The sequence below is a fragment of the Leptopilina heterotoma genome, unplaced genomic scaffold (genome assembly GCF_015476425.1).
Source record: "Leptopilina heterotoma isolate Lh14 unplaced genomic scaffold, ASM1547642v1 Lhet_294, whole genome shotgun sequence".
NCBI classification, from domain to species: Eukaryota; Metazoa; Arthropoda; class Insecta; order Hymenoptera; family Figitidae; genus Leptopilina; species Leptopilina heterotoma.
The window spans coordinates 295,748-317,083 of record NW_025110999.1 but is presented as its reverse complement, the minus strand read 5'-3'; the positions used below and the strand labels follow the sequence as shown (position 1 = coordinate 317,083).

General features: G+C 23.7%; 1 long non-coding RNA gene across 1 annotated transcript in view; it reads left to right on the top strand.

Annotated features, from left to right (window-relative positions):
* LOC122504387 overlaps positions 1-16,736 on the top strand; it is a 33,068-nt gene extending 16,332 nt beyond the window's left edge. Inside the window, exons 2-3 of the long non-coding RNA XR_006301830.1 lie at positions 15,671-15,701; positions 15,823-16,736. This is a non-coding gene — a long non-coding RNA (uncharacterized LOC122504387). The remainder of the gene's footprint in view (positions 1-15,670; positions 15,702-15,822) is intronic.
* The last annotated feature ends 4,600 nt before the right edge of the window (positions 16,737-21,336 follow it).

The window sequence follows — 21,336 nt, the reverse complement described above, 5'->3', positions numbered from 1 at the left end:
AAAGTCAGAAAAATAAATACAGAATGAAATTTTTGTCAGTTTTGTAAAGTGTCTAAAACGAGTTTTTTTGGTCGTCAAGTTTAATTTTTCGATAGCTATTTCACTGTAAATAAAAGGTTCAAAATTAGAGATGATTTTCGGTATCAAAATAGAACCAAATGACGATTTAGTACCCAAAATTGGTACTAAATTAGTACCTTTCTGTTTACAGTGTTTTTTACTACTTTTTTAGTTTGAAAGCTTCTTTTTGCAACTTTTTAAAATTAATTATCCTGTGCGAAGTCTGAAATATACAAAAATAATTTTAGAAACTTTTAATAAGTTTAGCTTTATAGCTAAATACTGTTAACTTGAAATCATCAAATAGCAACGAATTGATACCAAAAATGTGGATATTAAATCATAAATTGATTTAAATTTTTAGCGTCAATTTGCTTCAGATAAAGTATCAATTTGATACTATCAATAAGAATTATTACTTCGTGTGGAAATTTTAGCAAAAAATAAAAAATATTTTAGCTATTTTAGCTAAAAATATTTTTTATATTTTGCTAAAATTTCCACACGAAGTAATAATTTTTATATTTTTGATCTAAAAATGAAACAAAGTGTATAACTGTAACTAACACCTTTTAATGATAATTGGACCGCAGGAACCTTGGCCCAAAAAAAAAAGAACTGAAATTCGTGCGTATAAAATAATAGAGAGCCTTAATTAGTTCTAAAAGTGTTTCCAAGTAATTACGAAAGCGGGACCGGAGCACAAAACTTATTGAAAAGTTCACATTCTTAATTCCAGGAAGATTCCATCGGCCGGAACAAAGAGCCGACATAACAGCTTGGGTAAACATACGTGCGAATATATATACAGTATATACCTTTCCGGGAATCATATAAAAAAAAGAATTAGATAGGTTATTCTTTGGACCTCTCTATCATATTTAATATATATATATATATATATATATATATATATATATATATATATATATATGAGACCCATGATTATCGCTTCAGTGCAACAAGATTTTTTTCTTTCGGCGATTTTTTCTTAAATAGTATATACATAGATAAAAATTACAAGAGGTGTGCGACTGTATTTACTTTTAGACGCCAACATATCCTGTTATAACTTATTCGATTATTGAGTCCAAGTTTTATCAACTATTTACAATATATAAGTCCTTTTCGAATTGCTGATAACGATTATCTCACGCACTCAACGATATAATTTACCTTTGATATAGGTATAGCACTCTATTCGAAAATATTAAATTTTTCAATGGTTTTAGATATATCTGAATAAATAATGGTGTGTGACTTTATTTTTGAACACAGATATTTGATTGTTCACTGGAGGTGAGACGATTTTTATTTTGCGTATATGTACATCTTTTGAACAAAGGAGTATTCTAAATTTCAGTTTTTAAAATTCATCATCTCTACCTTTTGAAATCTTATCACAGAGGTTCCTTATTCTCTTATCTTGAACTTTGATAATCTTGTAAAAACAAGGACTAGAGGAAAACATATTTTTATGATCGTAAAGAATTTAAAACATTTTCGATGATTACTCTATGGATTATAGGGAAATATTTATTGAAATGGTCCAATAATACTATTTTGTTTGCTTTTAAATTATAGAAAGAATTCTTCAAAAACGTTTCTGTTTGTTGATAATACGCTTCGTTTTTCAGACATGGTCCAACCTTGACAATAAGGTACAACCTTGACTATATTTTTACTTTTTCAAATGTTTATAACTTTTTTTAATGTCAGACGACTCAGTTTACGCTGTTCAGAAAGTGATCCTCTTTTGTAGATCTTTTTAATAATATAACTCAATTGCCTACATTTTTTTAAAATTTATAAACTATTTCTATTTATGAAAATTGTGAACGCAACTCTTTTGAAATTCAATTAATTTTCAGGGTTGCCATACAAAAATTTAACTTTGTTTTTCCCTGACTTTTTTCTGATTTCCAGATAGAATTTTGACTATTTTCCTGACACTGAAGAATATTCTGAGTCACTCTAAAAATTATTAAATACCGAGAAAAATATTCTAATACATTTATTTGTGAGTTTTTTAAATTATAAAATTCTTCGCAATAATTGTTTTATTTATGATAATTATTTAATCATTATAATTTTTTCATTGAAATTAAAATTTTCAAAAATTTCAAATTCAAATCTTTTAAAATTTAATAACTTGTAAGAATATTATTAAAAACATGAAGAAGTCAATCACTCCGAGTCTTCGACTCGGAGTAATCGATTTCTTCATGTTTTTTATGATAATTAACGATAATCCAGGGATAAAATTATTATTTTATATAAGAATATTGTTACTCTAACTTCTTCGAAATTATTTTCATCATTCAATTATTATTTTCTAGAATTTTTAACTAAAAGATTTCCAAACATTTGAATTTGAAACCTTTTCAAAATTCAATTATTTCTAAAAATCCATGCTATAATTCTTTTAATATTAAATTACTATCTAAAATTTTAAACGAAATTGATTTTTAAATAAATTTTTATTATCAAATTCTACAAGACTTGAATTATTTAAATACTAAAATAAATAATTTATTCAATAATTGAATGTTTATTAAAATTTAATTTTTACGAAGAATTTTATTAACAACTTTTGAAAATAGTTAATTTCTTTTAAGGAATTTAATAATTTTACTGAAATTTATTATATTAAAGAATTTTATAACCATTTTTGAAAATAATTATTTATTAAATTTATTATTTATTATATTAAAGAATTTTATAACAATTTTTGAAAATTTTTGAAAATCGTTCTTGCGAACGATTTTATTAGAATTTTCTAAAATATTTGAATTTCCAAGAAGAATTGAATGTTTTCGTAGAATTGAATCGAAAATTTTTTTCCAATAATTAAATTTTTTGATAAATTTTATGAAAATAGTAAATATTGAAAATCATTAAATTACGAAAAACTTTTCAAAAATAATTAAAATTTTGCAAAGAATTTTATTTACATTTTTTAAAATAATTGAATTTTTGGCAAAAAATTTTGATATTTATAAAGATAATTGAATTCTTGACGAGATGTTCGTTAAATTTTGTAAAAATAATTGAATTTCTTTCAAGAATTTTATTACTTTTCAAAAGAATATTGAATTCTTGTCAACGATTTTATTAGAATTTTTTAAAATAATTGAATTTCAAAGAAGAAATTGATTACTTTTAAAAATAATTGAATTTTTGTGCTGAATATTGTTATTTATGATAATAATTGAATCATTGCAACGAATTCTATTATTTTATTGAATAATTAAATGTTTCTTAAAATTCAATTCTTTCGTCAAGTTTTAATAAAATTTTTAAGAATAATTTTGTATTTTTCGAGGAATTTATTTAAAATTGTATTAAAAATTTATTTAAAATTCTGCCGTAAAAATAATTGAATTCCTAAATGAAATTTTATTATTTATGAAAATAATTGAATGTTTTCGTAGAATTGTATTAAAAATTTTTTCCAATAATTAAATTTTTTGATAAATTTTATGAAAATAGTAAATATTGAAAATCATTAAATTACGAAAAACTTTTCAAAAATAATTAAAATTTTCCAAAGAATTTTATTTACATTTTTGAAAATAATTGAATTTTTGGCGAAAAATTTTGCTATTTATAAAGATAATTGAATTCTTGACGAGATATTCGTGAAAATTTTGAAAAATAATTGAATTTCTTCGAAGAATTTTATTACTTCTGAAAATCATTGAATTTTGCAAAGAATTTTTTTTGAAATTCCTAAAAATAATTGAATCTTTGCGAAGAATTTTATTATTTTTGAAAATAATTGCATTACAATTTTTGAAATAATTAAATAATATTAAAAAATACATTCTGGTCGGAAATAGAAAAAAATTTTGAATATTCAGAATTTTCTTATGAATTCAAAATTTTATTTTTTCAGTTAAGAAACAATTTTTTTTTTTTTATAATTTTAAGGAAAAAGAATTTTTTTTAGGTGACATTGAAGAAAGATGCGATCACAATGATCGTGTCATAAATGGGAGCATAGGGTATATGTGTAGGTATATATAGATATGTATATACAATAGTGGTCGAAAGGGAAACGAGATGCGAGAAAGAAGAAAAAACAAATTTCCAAAGCTAGAAACGTGTGACCCCTTTGACACTGGTTCGCCAAGGAGGGAATGCATTTCCATACAATAACGATCGTAAATAAAACACAATCTCAACAACTTGGATTTTCCGAGAACTATATGACATTATTCGAATTAAAAGTCCAAAACAGCCACTGAGAGAATAAAGAAGCGGAGGAACTTTTTAAGTACCCACATCTTAGAATGGTAATTTCATTGTCGAAAAAGTATTTTTTACAAAATTAAAAAAAAAAGTAAACTAATAGCATAAGAAAAAATTAATAATAGTAGAAACTATACAAAAATAAGGATCCTAAAGTTTCAAACTTTTAAATAAAGGACAATTTTTGTAATACTTAATTCAAATTTGAATCACAAAATAATTTTTTGTTAATTAAAAAAATAGTAAAAATAATAATACCTAATAAATAAAAATAATAACCCTGAATAATTAAAATAATCAAAAATACCTCAGAAATAAATAAAATAATACAAATCATACTGTATTAAAAATTCAATTATGAAAATAAGAATTAACTTAAATAAGTAATTAATAAATTCATCAGCATTTAATTAAATTTCACATTCAAAAAGCAGAGAATAAAAAAAAATGTCTTTCAACAACAAAGAGATGCTGGGAAGAACAATAGATTCAATACTATATGGTGACTGAATTTTTGTTAGTTGAGAATATATATAAGGATTGTAAGCGAGACGAAATGAACATTTGAATGTCAAGAGAGACGAGAGTAAACGATAAGGAGGAGATGTTTCTTGGAATTATGACGAATATATGCTGCATTGGTTCCGCAGGGGGTATCCGCTTCATCCCACATCTCTCTCTCTCTCTCTCTGTCTGTAATTAATTACACCTCGAGTCGAAGCCAGCTCTCGTCGATCTTTATCTTGGGGATAGTCTCTTCTTCTCTGACTCTCTCGCTGGACTTGGGATATCGATTGACCGAGCTTCGTGTTGGCAGCACTCGCGTTTACACATGTCAGACATGCTCACTCGCGAGTAAAAAGTCTATACGAAATATCATTATGCAGCGTGCGCGCACGTGCGAATTCTATATACATTTTCAGCGCGCCAAGAGAAAATCGCTGTATGTTTAAAGGCTAATAACTCGTTTCTTTAGACTCTTTTTTTCCCTCTCTCTTTTTTGTATAAATCAACAACGTGTCAGGAAATATTTATCTTCTCTCTCGCTCTTTATTTTTTTTTGCTCGTCTCCCTCTCTTTCTACTGACGAAAAATGAAGAGAAAAAAATTCATAAACGTACAAGTGTGCATAGAATCATATAATACTTTTAAATGATGTTGATTTGAATTTCCTTTTATAGTAAATTGATGACTTGGACTTTCACTTTCACTTTAACTTTGACTTTGACTTTGACTTTGACTTTGACTTTGACTTTGACTTTGACTTTGACTTTGACTTTGACTTTGACTTTGACTTTGACTTTGACTTTGACTTTGACTTTGACTTTGACTTTGACATTCACTTTCAGAGTTAAAAGAGAAAGTCAAAGTGAAAATAAAAGTCACCTTCAATGTCAAAGTAGTAACTTTTCCCTGATTTCCAGACAAAATTTTAACTTTCTCCCTTACCCTTAAGAATATTCTGATTCACTCCAAAAACAATTAGATACTCAAAAAAAATGTTCTATTACATTTATTTATGAATTTCTTTAACTGTAAGATTATTCAAAAGCATCAAAAACTTCCTTTTTTAAATAAATATTTAATGATTATTATTTTTCAATAGGAATTAAGATTTTCAAATTTTCTTCAACTTCAACAACTTATAAGAATATTTTTATAAAAAATGAAGATATCGATTGCTCCGAGTCGAAGACTCGGAGTGATCGCTATCTTCATGTTTTATAATAATTAATGATGACCGAGTGATAAAATCATTATTTTATATTATATACGAATATAATTTTTACATCATTATCAATTCAACTATTATTTTCTAGAATTTTGAACTAAAATTCTTCTTTCAATCAATTATTTTTAATAATTTTTTAAAAATTTCTTTGAGGATTTTCAATTCTATTTGATTGGAATTCAATTTTAACAAAAATTTCGAACATCAGGAAATTCTTTAATTAAATATTTATTAGAAAATAAAAACTTTAAATAATTTTAAAAAATAAATCAATTAAACTTTCTCAAAAAAATTAATTCTACAGAATTGTTAGTTTAAAGTATGTAAAAAAAATTTTTTTTAAAGTTTTTAATTTTATTATTTATTATTTTATTATTTTTATTATTTTTGAAAATAATTGAATTTATGACAAGAATTTGATTCATTTTTTTGAATATAATTGAATTTCTACGAAGAAGTTCATTTAAATTTTGGAAAATAATTTTGTTATTTATAAAAATAATTACATTTTTAAAGAGTATTTAAAACAAATTTGGAATATAATTTAATATCTATACGAAAAATTTTATTCAAATTTTGGAAAATAATAGAATTTTATACCAAAATTTTGATACTTATTTATAAAGATAATTGAATTTTTTAACATAATTGAATTTGTACGAAGAATTTTATTTAAATTTTTGAAAATTAATTGAATTTTAGGCAAGAATTTTGTTATTTATAAAAATAATTGAATTTTTGACAAGAATTTAAAAAAAAATTTTGAAAATAATTGAATTTTTGAGAAGTAATTTTATTCAAATTTTTGAAAATAATTGAATTTCGGATAAGAATTATGTTATTTATAAAAAAAATTGAATTTTTGGAAAGAATTTTTAAAAATTTTTTGAAAATAATTGAATTTCTACGAAGAATTTTATTCAAATTTTTTAAAATAATTGAATTTAAGACAAGAATTTTGTTATTTATAAAAAAAGATGGAATTTTTAAAAATTTTTTGAAAATAATTGAATTTTTTCGAAGTAATTTTATTCAAATTTTCGAAAATAATAGAATTTCGGATAAGAATTTTGTTATTTATAAAGATAATTGAATTTTTGACAAGAATTAAAAAAAAAATTTTAAAGAATTGAATTTCTACGAAGAATTTTATTCAAATTTTTTAAAATAATTGAATTTCAGACAAGAATTTTGTTATTTATAAAAATGATTGAATTTTTGACAAGAATTTTTAAAAATTTTTTGAAAATAATTGAATTTTACAAAGTAATTTTATTCAAATTTTCGAAAATAATTGAATTTTGGATAAGAATTTTGTTATTTATAAAGATAATTGAATTTTTGCCAAGAATTAAAAAAAAATTTTAAAGAATTGAATTTCTACGAAGAAATTTATTCAAATTTTTTAAAATAATTGAATTTCGAGAAAGAATTTTCTTATTTCTAAAAATAGTTGAATTATTATAAATAATTAAATTATTTTGAAGAATTTCTATAAGTTTTTTTTTTAAATAGTGAAAATAGTGAAAATTTAAAATTTAGCAAATAATTGAATTAAACAAAGAATTTTACTATCTATAAAAATAATTAAATTGTTTTGAAGAATTAATAACAATTTTACAAAATAATTGAATTCTTTTTTGAAATTTTATTATAATTTTGTTGAGAATAATTGAATTTTTGCAAGAAATTTTACAATTTATAAAAAATAATTGAATTCTTCCGAAGAAATTTATTATACTTATTTTTTCAAAGAATAGAAATTTGAAAATTCATCTTGGTATTGTGAAAAAATTATTCCCCCTAAATATGATTTAAATAGAATAATAAATATTTTAAAAAATATATTTTGAATTAGACAAGAAATTTTTATTTAAAAAAAATTAATGGAAATAAATACAATATAAATAAATATATAATACAATATATAATAATTGACGAGGAAATAAATTATCAACTCTGTTTTTAAGAATGATATAAACAATAACTGAGAATCATTAACATTGTTTATTCGACAAGGTCAGAGAGTGAATAAAAATATTAACGAAGATAGAAGGAGAATTCCATTTGTGGCTTAATGGAGTTGATGTTGGAAATTATCGTTAATCTCGCGGTGTAATTAAACATGATAGACTTCTTAGTATATATAAGTTATGCAGTGCAACTGAAACTTGGTCCAGTTGCATTGCAGCAAACGAATGATTCAGAGACTTTGCGCTGAAGGTTTTCAATATACACACACATATGCATATATAGTATAATATCGCTTGTGTCGGCAAGATCATGATCTTTTTAAGCGTGGTTATTAACTTCTTTTTTGCATAAAAGCATCAATGATTATTATCCATCGAGTTAATTGACGACAATGCACAATTCACTACCGATTTCCACCTTATTTGTGCTCGTCAGTGTGAATGTTTGTCATTTTTATATTTAGGTTCATTACGCGCACCGTTTAACTCATCTAATTAATTGAGTCAACAAAATTGTTGTTTTTATTCTTTATCTTCAATTTTTATTTTTTTCTACTTGATTTTCGATTCGATTTTGTCTTTTAATTTAAGTTTTGAAAAATTATAATTTTTATTCAAATTCAACTTTTGTTTAATAAAATCTTAGAAATTTGATTTTGTGACCAATTTAAAGAAGTCAAAGACTTTTGCAACCTTTTTTGCGAATTTAAAATCAATTTGAGGTATGAATGAAACTAGAAAAAGAATTTTTTTTTCTTAATTCAAGTAAAAGTTTCGACGAAAAATGATACGTGTAGAAACAATTATATAACGACCATTGTTCATATATTTATCCGCGTAATACACTTTAAAGATGTCATTTATTGCATTCGTGGAGATTTATGGTGACAGGAGTCAATCGACAATTGACATCTGATAAAAGAAACTCGTGCAGAATAGAATTTGTCATCTCAAAAATTATAACGGATTGGAGAATCTTTATTTTAAAATTTAAATATTCTTTAAAATTAAATTCCAAAAGTGAATTTTTTATTTTAAGAACAAATTTTCAATTTTAAATGTTTTTAATTCTTAAAATGGAAACTTTTCAAATATAGAAAATTAATTTCAAATGGAAACTTTCCAAATAGAAAATCATTTTAAACTTAAAAATTTTTTCCAAAAGAATGAAAATTTTAAAATGAAAACTTTTCAAATAGAAAATCATTTTCGAATGGAAACCTTCCAAATCGAAAATCATTTTAAATTTGAACAATTTTCCCAAAAAAATCCCCATTTTAAAATGGAAACTTTTCAAATATAGAAAAGCATTTTAAAATGGAAACTTTTCTAATAGAAAATCATTTTAAAATAAAAACTTTTCAAATAGAAAATCATTTTTAAATGACAACTTTCCAAATAGAAAATAATTTTAAATTTAAACAATTTTCCAAAAAAAATTCTCATTTTAAAGTGGGAACTTTTCAAATAGAAAATCATTATTAACTTAAAAATTCTCATTTTAAAATGGAAACTTATCAAATGTAGAAAATCATTTAAAAATGGAAACTTTTCAAATAGAAAATCATTTTAAACTTAAAAATTTTTCCCAAAGAAATCCCATTTTAAAATGGAAACTTTTTAAAAAGAAAATCATTTTCAAATGGAAACCTTCCAAATAGAAAATCATTCGAAGCTTAAAAATTTTTTATAAGAAAATTCTCATTTTAAAATGGAAACTTTTCAAACATAGGAAAAATCATTTTAAAATGGAAACTTTTCTAATAGAAAATCATTTCAAAATAAAAACTTTTCAAATAGAAAATCATTTTTAAATGAAAACTTTCCAAATAGAAAATAATTTTAAACTTAAAAATGTTTCCCAAAAAAATTCCCATTTTAAAATGAAAACTTTTCAAATATAGAAAAAATCATTTTAAAATAAAAAATTTTCTAATAGAAAATCATTTTCAAGTGTAAATTTTCCAAATCGAAAATCATTTTAAATTTGAACAATTTTCCCCAAAAAATTCTCATTTTAAAGTGAAAACTTTTCAAATATAGAAAATCGTTTTAAAATAAAAACTTTTCAAATTGAAAATCATTTTAAACTTAAAAATTCCAAATAGAAAATCATTTTTAAATTAAAAATTTTTCCCAAAAAAATTCCCATTTTAAAATGTAAACTTTTTAAATATAGAAAAAATCATTTTAAAATGGAAACTTTTCTAATAGAGAATAATTTTAAACTTAAAAATGCTTATTTTTAAATGAAAATTTTCCAAATAGAAAATCATTTCAAACTTAAAAATTTTTCCCAAAAAAATTTCCCTTTTAAAATGGAAACTTTTCTAATAGAAAATAATTTTCAAGTGTAAACTTTCCAAATAGAAAATCATTTTAAACTTAAACATTTATCCCTAAAAAATACCCATTTTAAAATGGAATCTTTTCAAATAGAAAATCATTTAAACTTAAAAAATCTCATTTTAAAATGGAAACTTTTTAAATAGGGTAAGTGTACTAATTCCTGCGGTATTTTGGTCAAGACGTCTTTTAACTATAAAATATAATTTTTATATTGATCAAATTGAACTTATGTCTTATTAAATTTGTAGTTTGTGTTATTAAGATATGTTTACAATAAATAACATCTCTAAAATATAATTTATTTTAATAAATTTAATGAATTAAAAATAATATTCAATGCGTTTAATTCTGCGCGTTTGAGTCAGTTGCTGCGCATCAGTTGCTGCGCGAATTCAATTCCTGTGGGTCAGTTTCTGCGCATAATTTCGTGTTTACTATGAAATCAAAATGGGACAATGATTTTAATCAATGTTTAATTGAATAGAATATAAATTTATTAAAAATAAATATATATCATATATTAACAAAAGTAACAAATAATTTCTGAATTATCACATTTTTGAAACATTTAGTTAAAACTTAATAACAGAATTCTTCCTTAATTAATTTATGTATTTATTAAATTTTCTTTAGTTTTTCCTCCATAATCTTCATTTTTTCTTTCATTTTCATAATTTTTTCTTGCTCTTTTTCAAAATAGATAGTCTATTGTAACCAGTCTTAGTTGATTTTCTGAGGGCGCAGAAATTAAATCAAGCCCAAATTCTGTGTTAATTACTACTCTTAAAAATAAAATATAATAACAGACAAAAATAAAGTAAAGTTTAATTTTTCTTTTAAAACAAGGTTTTCTTTATCTAAAATCATCATAATAATAACCACTTTAAGTCTAAAAACAATAATAAAGCCTTTTTTATGTATAGGTATTTTTGCACCGCCAGCAAAGTTAGCAATGAAAATAAATAAAACCTTGAACACGTCAACTTTTAATTAAAATAAAATACATAAATATTATGTTTTGGTATATACTTCCTATATCTATTTTAAAACTTACATCGTTGAGTAATTTTTAAAAAAAATTTCAAAATTATTTGTGCCCTGAACAAATATATTCACTTAAATTATTAAAATGCCGCAGAAACTGAAGCACCCGCAGCAATTGACGCACTTACCCTATATAGAAAATGATATTAAAATTGAAACTTTTCAAATAGAAAATCATTTTCAAATGGAAACTTTCCAAATAGAAAATCATTATTAACTTAAAAATTCTCATTTTAAAATGGAAACTTTTCAAATATAGAAAATCATTTTAAAATGGAAAATTTTCTAATAGAAAATAATTTTAAACTTGAAAATATTTTCCAAAAATTGAAAATAGAAAATTTTAATAAAAAGCACCCCCTGCAATATTATATAGTCTCGCTAGGGAATAACGACATCGATAATAAATATATAGAGAAAAAAAAGAAGTTTCAATATAACCATGACCCAGTTTTTCATTAACGGAAATACAGAGAAAAAAGTAACTACCTCGATCGTCGAAAGAAGAAGATCTTGCTCAAATACATTTTCCATCATCTCTCGGGGAAGTTATATCGTTTCTATAGAAATAATTTTCAAGTCGACTAAAATGGTGGTAGGAGGAGATGGTATAAATGCCATCTCATCGAAGTGCTGCACGACATATTCAGCAACCAGCGAGGAATAATAAATAGCACAGTAAATATCCAGTCATACATATATATATAAGTGAATATGTGCGTTGGGTTGAGACGCGATATGGAAAACGTAAGACGACAAGATTTGATGGGTGAGAGAGAGGATGACGAGGGGGAGGTTTTAGGAAAATAGAGAAGAGAGGGTTGAAAAGAGAGAGAGAGAGAGAGAAAGAGACTTTATGCACGTAGCAAAGGTATGGTAACGGATATACGACCCATATTACAGACTGCTACTACATACTTGCCGCGTTTTATAAGGCGCTTAAAATTTTATTCGTTATAAAATTCCCATCGACTATGTGTACCACCGATCTCTATAACCCCTTGGAACTACACTGAAACCTTGTTCCGGACCTGCATGATTAAGGCGAGGTGTGCAGACTTCTGTTTTCTTCGAATTTTTAATAAAACTTTGCGATACTCATTATTTTAGTCGAAAAAAAATTTTTTTTTATTATTAAATCAAATTAAATATTTACTTGAGTCAAATAAATTTTTTTTTAAACCAAATGAATTTTATCTGAATCAAGTGAATCAACAAAAAAATTTTTTTGATTCCAATAACATTATTTGTCTATTATCAAATTAAATATTTACTTGAATCAAATAAATTTTTATTTAAATCAAATGAATTTTATTTGAATCAAGTAAATTTTATTTGAATCCAAATAAATTTTTATTCAAGCCAAATAAATTTTATTTGAATCAAGTAAATTTTATTTGAATAAAAATAAATTTTTATTTAAATCAAATGAATTTTATTTGAATCAAGTAAATTTTATTTGAATCAAAATAAATTTTTATTCAAACAAAATAAATTTTATTTGAATCAAGTAAATTCTATTTGAATAAAAATAAATTTTTATTTAAATGAAATGAATTTTATTTTAATCACCCGTGTGGAAAAATATTGTGGCAGTCTAGAGTCCAATGATTTCCCGATTAGCAATCATCAAGTCCGTCTAATTCTAGACGGTCCATCAAGTCCCGAATCAGTGACTTAACAGATTGGCTTATTAGAAAAAATCTAAGTCAAATATGTCCGCCTAGTACGGTGTTATTAAGACCGTCTAGATTTGGTCTAGGATGTTATATGCGCATGCGTCGATGAATGCCCAGCTGTTAAGTAACATGGCGCCTAATGGCGTCGCGTCGTTTGGCGTCGTTAGATCAGTCAGTGTGTGATGCATTTTGTTTGTGAATTATAGTATTTGTTGTGGTTTCTGTTTTACGTGAATAATAATGTGCTATGTTGTTGTTGTTTTCTGTATAATTTAATTTTAAATGTGCACTGAAAAAATAGATTTTGATGTGTTTCTATGTGTTTTGATTAGTCGGCTGAAGCTAGCAGTCGTACTCAGCATCAATGTTTAGGCGTCATCTACCAATATGCCTCTCCTTCAAATTCTGTAATACTTAATGATTTAAAAAACCATCGAGTATTGTTATTTGAAAATCAATATCCACTAAATAGCAAATTTAGTAAGTTTTTATTTATTAATTTCATTAATTAGTGGTTGACGCCTAAAGATTGGTGCTGAGTACGACTGATAGTTTCATCCGGCTGTTTTGATTTGCAGTAAATTTTATTTTACAAAAAGACTACTATCTCCAATGCCAAAGATTGGGAGGGACACAAAGCCTTACGCTTAAAGAAAGTTGAAGTGAAAAATACAGAAAGTTAAAATATTTTTTAATACTTTTTATATAAAAAAAAGTCATTAAAATTATTTCAAATATAATTAAGTTTTATTATTCTAAGAATAGTTGTCATAACATATAATGAGAAATTTTGAATAGACGTAGATTAGAATTTACTAGCACTGCTGATCAGACCAGAAACGCTGGTCTATTCTAGACGATAGCGTGGAAGTTTCGTTTCAATTCTGAACAGCCGCTCGACAAGACCGTCTGCCCTGGGTCTAGAAAGACGTTAGACAGTCTATTAAGCGCTTGGTCAGCGCCCTAAAATTTTTCCACACGGGCAAAATAAATTTTATTTGAATAAAAATAAATTTTATTTATTCCAATCAATAATTAATTATTTTCTGTGATATTTGTTATATTCCTTGCAATTAAATTTTTTTAGTTGTTTTAAATAATAACTGTATTCGATATTAATAAAATTTTTATTTGAACCAATTAAAATTTATTTAAACCAAATAAAATTTACTTGAAACGAACAGTAAATCTAGTTGGCTCTGAGTATAAAATATATCTTTTTTCTGGGTGTAATAATTGGGTAGAAATTTTTTTTTCAAAAGTCCTGAAAAATACCAAATTTCTAGAATTACTACAAAAATTTTGATTTTTGGGGTTCGAAAATATTTTTGAAAAATTTTAAAATTTTAAACTCGCGTTGGATTTTTATCCACCTCATAAACTTTTCATATAGTTATACAATACATTTTAAAACAATTCCTTGATTTTTATCTTGTTTCTGTTATTAAATAAATTTATTTTCAATAATTCTAAAAAAAAAAAATTTTAATGTAATTAATTCTATTAATTAACTGAAAAAAGGTTTTAGTTCAAAAACCAATTGCAATTTTGAGAAATAATTCAATTTTGAGCAAGTTTTAAACAAAAATTTTTTATAAACTTTTCAAATTTTATTAATAAATTAATAATAATTAAATATTTATTTCAAAATTATTTAACTTTTAAAAAAATTATGCTTTTGAGAAATTCTTTAATTTCATTAATTTAAATATACTTGAATGGTTGAAAAAATTTACTAAAAAATTGTTAAATTATCATTGAAATTTTGTGAAATTCAATTCCAAATAATTCTATTTCTTAAAGAATTTTATTCCAATAAACAAAAATAAAATTTTGTAAGAAAAATAAAATATTTTTCTTAAAATACAATAAATAACAAAAATTGTAGTTTTTTGAATTTCCAAATTTAAAAAAAACTTCAATTTTTGTTATTTACTTTATTTAAAAAAAAATACTTTATTTTTCTAATAAAATTTAAAATTCTGTTCAAAAAATGAAAGTATTGAAAAATTTTTATTTAAAATTCTGACAAATGATTTTTTTTTAAATATTTCACTTCTATTTTTTAAAGGTAATTGAATTTTTATTAAAAAATAATTTAAAATACCTTTCCATTCTTTTGTTTTTAAATAATTGAATTTTTTTTAGAGAATTTTATTGAAATTTCTGAAAATAATCAAGGCAAATTTTCCTTATTAATTATTTAGATGCTTTAGTTCTAATTTTTAAAGATAATTCAATTTTTTATAAACAATAATTGAAATATTTTTAAATAATTAAAATTTTCTAAAATTCTATTCAAAATTTAAAAATAATTGAATTTGTAATTGCTTCTGTTCTATTTTTTAGAACAAATATAATTTTTTTTCAGAAAATTTTATTACCTAATGTTTTAGTTCTAATTTTTAAAGATAATTGAATTTTTTCAGTAATTGAAACTTGTTTAAATAATTAAAATTTCCTAAAATTCTATTAAAAATAATTGAATCTTTATAAATAAGTAATTGAAATTTGTTTAAATAATTAAAATTACCTAAAATTCTATTAAAAATAATTGAATTTTTCATTTTTTTTTACAGGATTTTGCTGACATTCTTGAAGATAAACGAGGTAAGTTCGCCACATTAACCAATTTTCACTTTCAAAATAGATACTAATGTTTTAAAGTTATATCTGTGCTCCTAAAAACCATATTTATTAAAAAATTATTTCCCTTAAATTTTTTTTACAGAGATCAGGGAAAAAGTTGAAATTCTATTTGAAAATCAAGGTTTTCCCTGTTTTCCAGAATTAGGAAAAAACAAAATCGAATTTTTTTGACATCCCTAAATTCAATAATCTTATACACAACTCTTAAAATGAAAAGAATTTAATGTCTGACTAAACATGTTGTTTACTACTGAATTGACAAAATTTACAGAAATTGTAAATTTCCCACGTCTGACTATAACTGATCTTTACTACTGATAACAAAAAGTCACAAAAATTTAAATCATCATCTTTTCCAACTAAAACGAATCACAAAAATTTTAAAAATCTACAATAAAAAAAATATTTTCCTTTATATTCAGTCAAAAAATAAAAATTCCAAAATACATTCAATCGAAACGAAAGTGGAAACCGAAAAAAAGATTGCGTATAGTTTTGTACCTTTTTCTCTGTCTCTCTCGCTCATTAAATAGGAGAATTTAATCGAATTTTCTAAAGAAGAAAAATCAACAGGTATAACACACACATAGAGTGAGAGTGAGAGAGAGTGAGTGGAGGCGGGAGATTAGATTTTTGTTCGAAAAGAAGGAAAACGGAACAATGAATTTTGCGGCTGACAGTGTTCCAAAGCATTGTTAGTCGGGTTTTGTGTACGAGTGGCTGCCCCTGAATTCGACTTAATTTTCCTGAGAAAAGAGATTAAGCGAAAATGGCTGCTGCGCGCTTTACTCTCTCGCAAATGCCCTGCACGCATCCTGCTGGAAACCTCTTAAAATATTCGAAACTCTGTTACAATACAGTAATAGTATATAGTTGTATTTCTAGTGCAAGGACCCGCATCATTGTGCATTGTACTTTTTTTTGAAGATCTCTTGTACAGCTCATTTCAAAAACTTATAATTCCAGAGTAAATTTCCAAGACAAAGAAAATAGTTTCTTTTAAATGTATGCGACTTGGAACAAAAAAAAAAAAAAAAAAAAAAACGTTTAGAAATAAATGTATGCGACTTGAAACAAAAAAATTAATAAATAAATTTTTACAACTTGAAAATAAAATTTAAAAATAAATATCTAAGATATAAGAGTGAAAATTTAGAAACATGTCTACAAGAAATTTACTTAAAGATAAGAATTACAAAATAAGAAAAGAAAAATTATGACAAAAGGTTCGGAATAAAAAAAAACTACTTTACATCTTTAAATGTCTATTAATTGCTCTTACGAGCAATAAAATTCTAAATTTTAATTCAGCGAATGTTTTATGGATAATGTTAAATGAATCAACTTGATGACTTTTATTTCAAGTAATGAGTGTTGCAGAAAATGTCAGTACCGTTAAGTAATTTACTTTTAATGAAAACATTATACTATTTTGCCGAGAGATTAAAACATTAGAGGATTATCGTTTTCTTAACGAGTTTAAAATATGAAGAAGAATTTTCAATTTTAAATTGGAGAAAAAAACGCTCTCCATCTTCCAAAAAAATTTTAGATTTTCTAAGTGGTCCTTTTTCCTTCGTTGGTAGTTTTTTTAATTTTATAAAATAAAAATTAATTTAAAAAAAAAATTTAATAATTAATTTATTAACAAATTAATTTTAATAGTAATAAAGATTTAAATAGTTATTATTATTCATTATTAGATTTTCAATATTTAATATATAGTTTGCACCTAGAACAATAATTTCAAATTTTACTACATTAGAGAAACTTTCAGTTGATTTAATGAATACTTTCGTTAATTTAAAGAAACTTTTCACTGTTCCAGGTGAAAATTTTTTTTCCGAGGGATGATAATAATAATTTTTTACTTTTAGCCAATCAAAGGCCAAAATGAGGCCAAATTTCTCACAATAATATTTTTAAAAATTAATTATAATCAATATAAAAATATATTTACTATTATTGACTAAGAATAAATTATTGAAAATTACGTTACAATTTTCTTGATTGTTACTGAAAATAACAAACGTAAGATGTATTATGCAACTATTTTTATTGTCATTAGCCGGATAAATAGGAAAGCAATCGTTTCAGAATAAATTCTTAATGGAAAAATTGTTGAATATTAAATTTAACAATGTATTTTTTTGTCTTATTACTTCCATTAGAAAAAATTACGAATCACGTGAATTTTACTCTTTTGCAAATTTCTGTTTACAGAAAAGTAAATTTTAATAAAAATTATGAATAATCGAATAGTGGAATTTTTTTCAAGTCTTTTACTTTTTATGTAAACGAATTGAATTAAAAAAAGTTTCCAAACCGAATCTGAATTAGTACGTGAAATAACTAATTATTAAAATAAATTAAATTAAACTTTTTCGAAAAATTAATTGTACAAAATTTTTAGTTAAAAGTATGAAAAATTCTGATTTTCAAAGTTTTTAATAATTTGAAACTATTTTAAAATTCAATTATTTCTGAAAATTCACTCTGTAATGCTTTTAATATTCAATTATCTAAAATTTTAACTGAAAACAAATAATGTATTGAATAATAATTAAATGCTTTTTATAACTGAATTTTCAAAGAAATTTATCAACAAATTATAAAAAAATTGAATTGTTTAGACGAATTTTAATAAAATTTTTAAGAACAATTTTACATTTTTCGAGAAATTCAATTGAAATTGTACTAAAAATAATTGAAATTTTGCTGAGTTTTATTATTCATGAAAATGATAATTGAATTCCTAAAAAGAATTTTACTAATTTATAAAAATAATTAAATCTCTGTAAAAAAAATTTTTTTCTTTTTTAAATAATTGAATTATTACGAAGAAAATAAAAAATTTGTAAGTAATTGAATTCATATTTGACATTTGTATTATTTATAAAAATACTTAATTGTTTGCGTAGAATTCTATTAAAATTTTTTTAAAATAATTAATTCTTTTTAAATATTTTATTAAAATACTAGATATTGAAAATCATTAAATTGAAAAAAATTTTCGAAAGTAATTGAAATTTTGCCAAGAAATTTATTAAAAATTTTTGAAAATAATTGAATTTCGAAGAAGAATTTTATTATTTATAAAGATAATTGAAATTTTAACGAGAATTTTTGTAAATTTTTTAACATAATTGAATTTCAGCCAAGAATTTTATTATTTTTGAAAATAATTGAAATTTTAACGAGGATTTTTGTAAATTTTTAAACATAATTGAATTTCTGCCAAGAATTTTATTATTTTTGAAAATAATTGAATTTCTGCAATTATTTATAAATTTTCCAATATTCAATTTATTAGGGGGTGTTTTTAAATATAAAATTCTTCTACAAAACTATTATTTTTAATTATTAATTAAATATATAGGATATATTAAAAAATTGAACTAGTTTCAGATAAATTTGAATTATTAAAATTTTTCAAAAATCTAAGTTCTTTAAAATTTCTTATTAAATTCATTAAAACTTGAAAGTTTACAAAATTTCAAATTAAAACCTTCTATTGTTCATCTATTTATGAAAACTGTAACATTCAATTAATTTTGAAATATTTAAATAAAATTATTCACTAAGTAATTTATAAGTAATAATTTTATAATAATTTTACGATTAAATGAATTTTGACTAATTCAAATTTAAAGAGTAAGTAAAAAATAACTATTTCTACAACATTTACACACTAAAAAAAAAGTTTTACTTTTAGCCTATTTTTGAGGCTGAATTTAAGATGTAAACGGAGTCAGCCCCGTTAAACAAGGACAGACTTATGTGAAATACATGGGCTGAATTTAAGGTGTAAACGGAGTCAGACTTTTTTTTTCCTGTGTACTAACTGAAAATCAGTAGAAAATGACTAATTAGAAATAAATAAATAATCTGGTCCTAATTTCAAATTACCAGACCGACTGGGCACAAAACGGGCTGTATCTGGGCCCACATATAAACTGTCTTAAATAGAACACAACCCCAATAAAAATCCCAAAGAGTGGAATCTTTTTTGGATTTAATTTTTTTTTTAAATGATGATCCAATCGAAATTTGTCATTTTTGGACAAATATTTTGTATTTGAATGAGAAAAAAAAAAGAAAAAGAAGAAAAAAGCAAAGAATGACGCGACAAGACCTTGAAGATCTGTCGGATTATAGGTATTGCAATACAACGAAGCATGGTGTTTAACGACGTTGGGATGCTGCTGACATCAGCTGGCATCGTGTTGCTCGAGCTGAAAAATAATTAATTTATGCTAACGAATGAGAAGCGTAACGGCTGCGCTCTTAAATTCGCGCCATTGAGCGACCAAGTGTCCGTAAGTCCCTCCGGTGTGCGTTCCCTTTCTCCTCTTTCTCTCTCTCTCTCTGTCTCTCTATATATATACACTTCTTTTTCCTCTCATCTCGCTCGACTGGTTTCCGCCGAACTGTTCGAAAACTGGTCGCCGCCCGGGGGCGGGAATTCTACTGGTCCGAGAGATGAATCTTTTCGTCGTTAATACCGTAATAAATGAATTGCCTCTGCAGTAATTATATCTGCTGGCTGCGAGGCACAACAGCGTAACTTTATTTCTATACACTCGCACCACCCTCGCACACCAAATGCGATCAACTTGCGATTAAACGCGCAAAGAATGTATATATCTACCTTTTTTTTATTGATAGCTAAGAATTGTTTCCTCATTGACCGTTTTTTTTTTTACTCTCTAGGGATTTTTTTCCCTTTTCTCGAGATTGGTTATCTTTATTCTTTTTTGCGATTTGTTCTGGTTTTTAATTCGCCTCTATCTTAGAAGTGCTGAATTTTAATATACAGTATGTACATGTCTTAAAATTAAGATTTACGATTAAATTGAAAAATATAAAAAAATGTATCCACCGGGACTCGAACGCTAATTAGCATTACCAGGGTTGCCACAGGTCAGGGAAATCGGGGAATTCAGGGAAAAGTCAGTGAAAGTAGAATTGGTCAGAGAAATCAGGAAAAAATCAGCGATTTTTATTAAAAGTACTGAAAATATTATTTAATTATTTCAAAAATTTTAATGGAATTATTTTCAAAACTAACAAAATTCTTTACAAAGATTCAATTATTTTTAGGAATTTCAAAAAAAAAATTTTTGCAAAATTCAACTATTTTCAAAAGTAATAAAATTCTTCGAAGAGATTCAATTATTTTTACAAATTTTAACGAATGTCTCGTCAAGAATTCAATTATATTTATAAATAGCAAAATTTTTCGCCAAAAATTTCATTATTTTCAAAAATTTAAATAAAATTGTTTACAAAATTTCAATTATTTTCAAAAGTTTCTCATAATTCAATGATAAATAAATAACAATATTCATCACAAGAATTTAATTATTTTTAAAAGTAATAAATTTCTTCTTGAAATTCAATTATTTTTAATAATTCTAATAAAATCGTTCGCAAGAATTCAATTCTTTTTAAAAGTAATAAAATAATTTGTAGAAATTAAATTATTATTAAATTTTTTTTTCAATTTTGAACAAGAATTAAATTATATTTATAAATAGGTAGCGAAATTCTTCTCAAGAATATAAAATCATTGTCAAAAAAGGTTAATAAACTT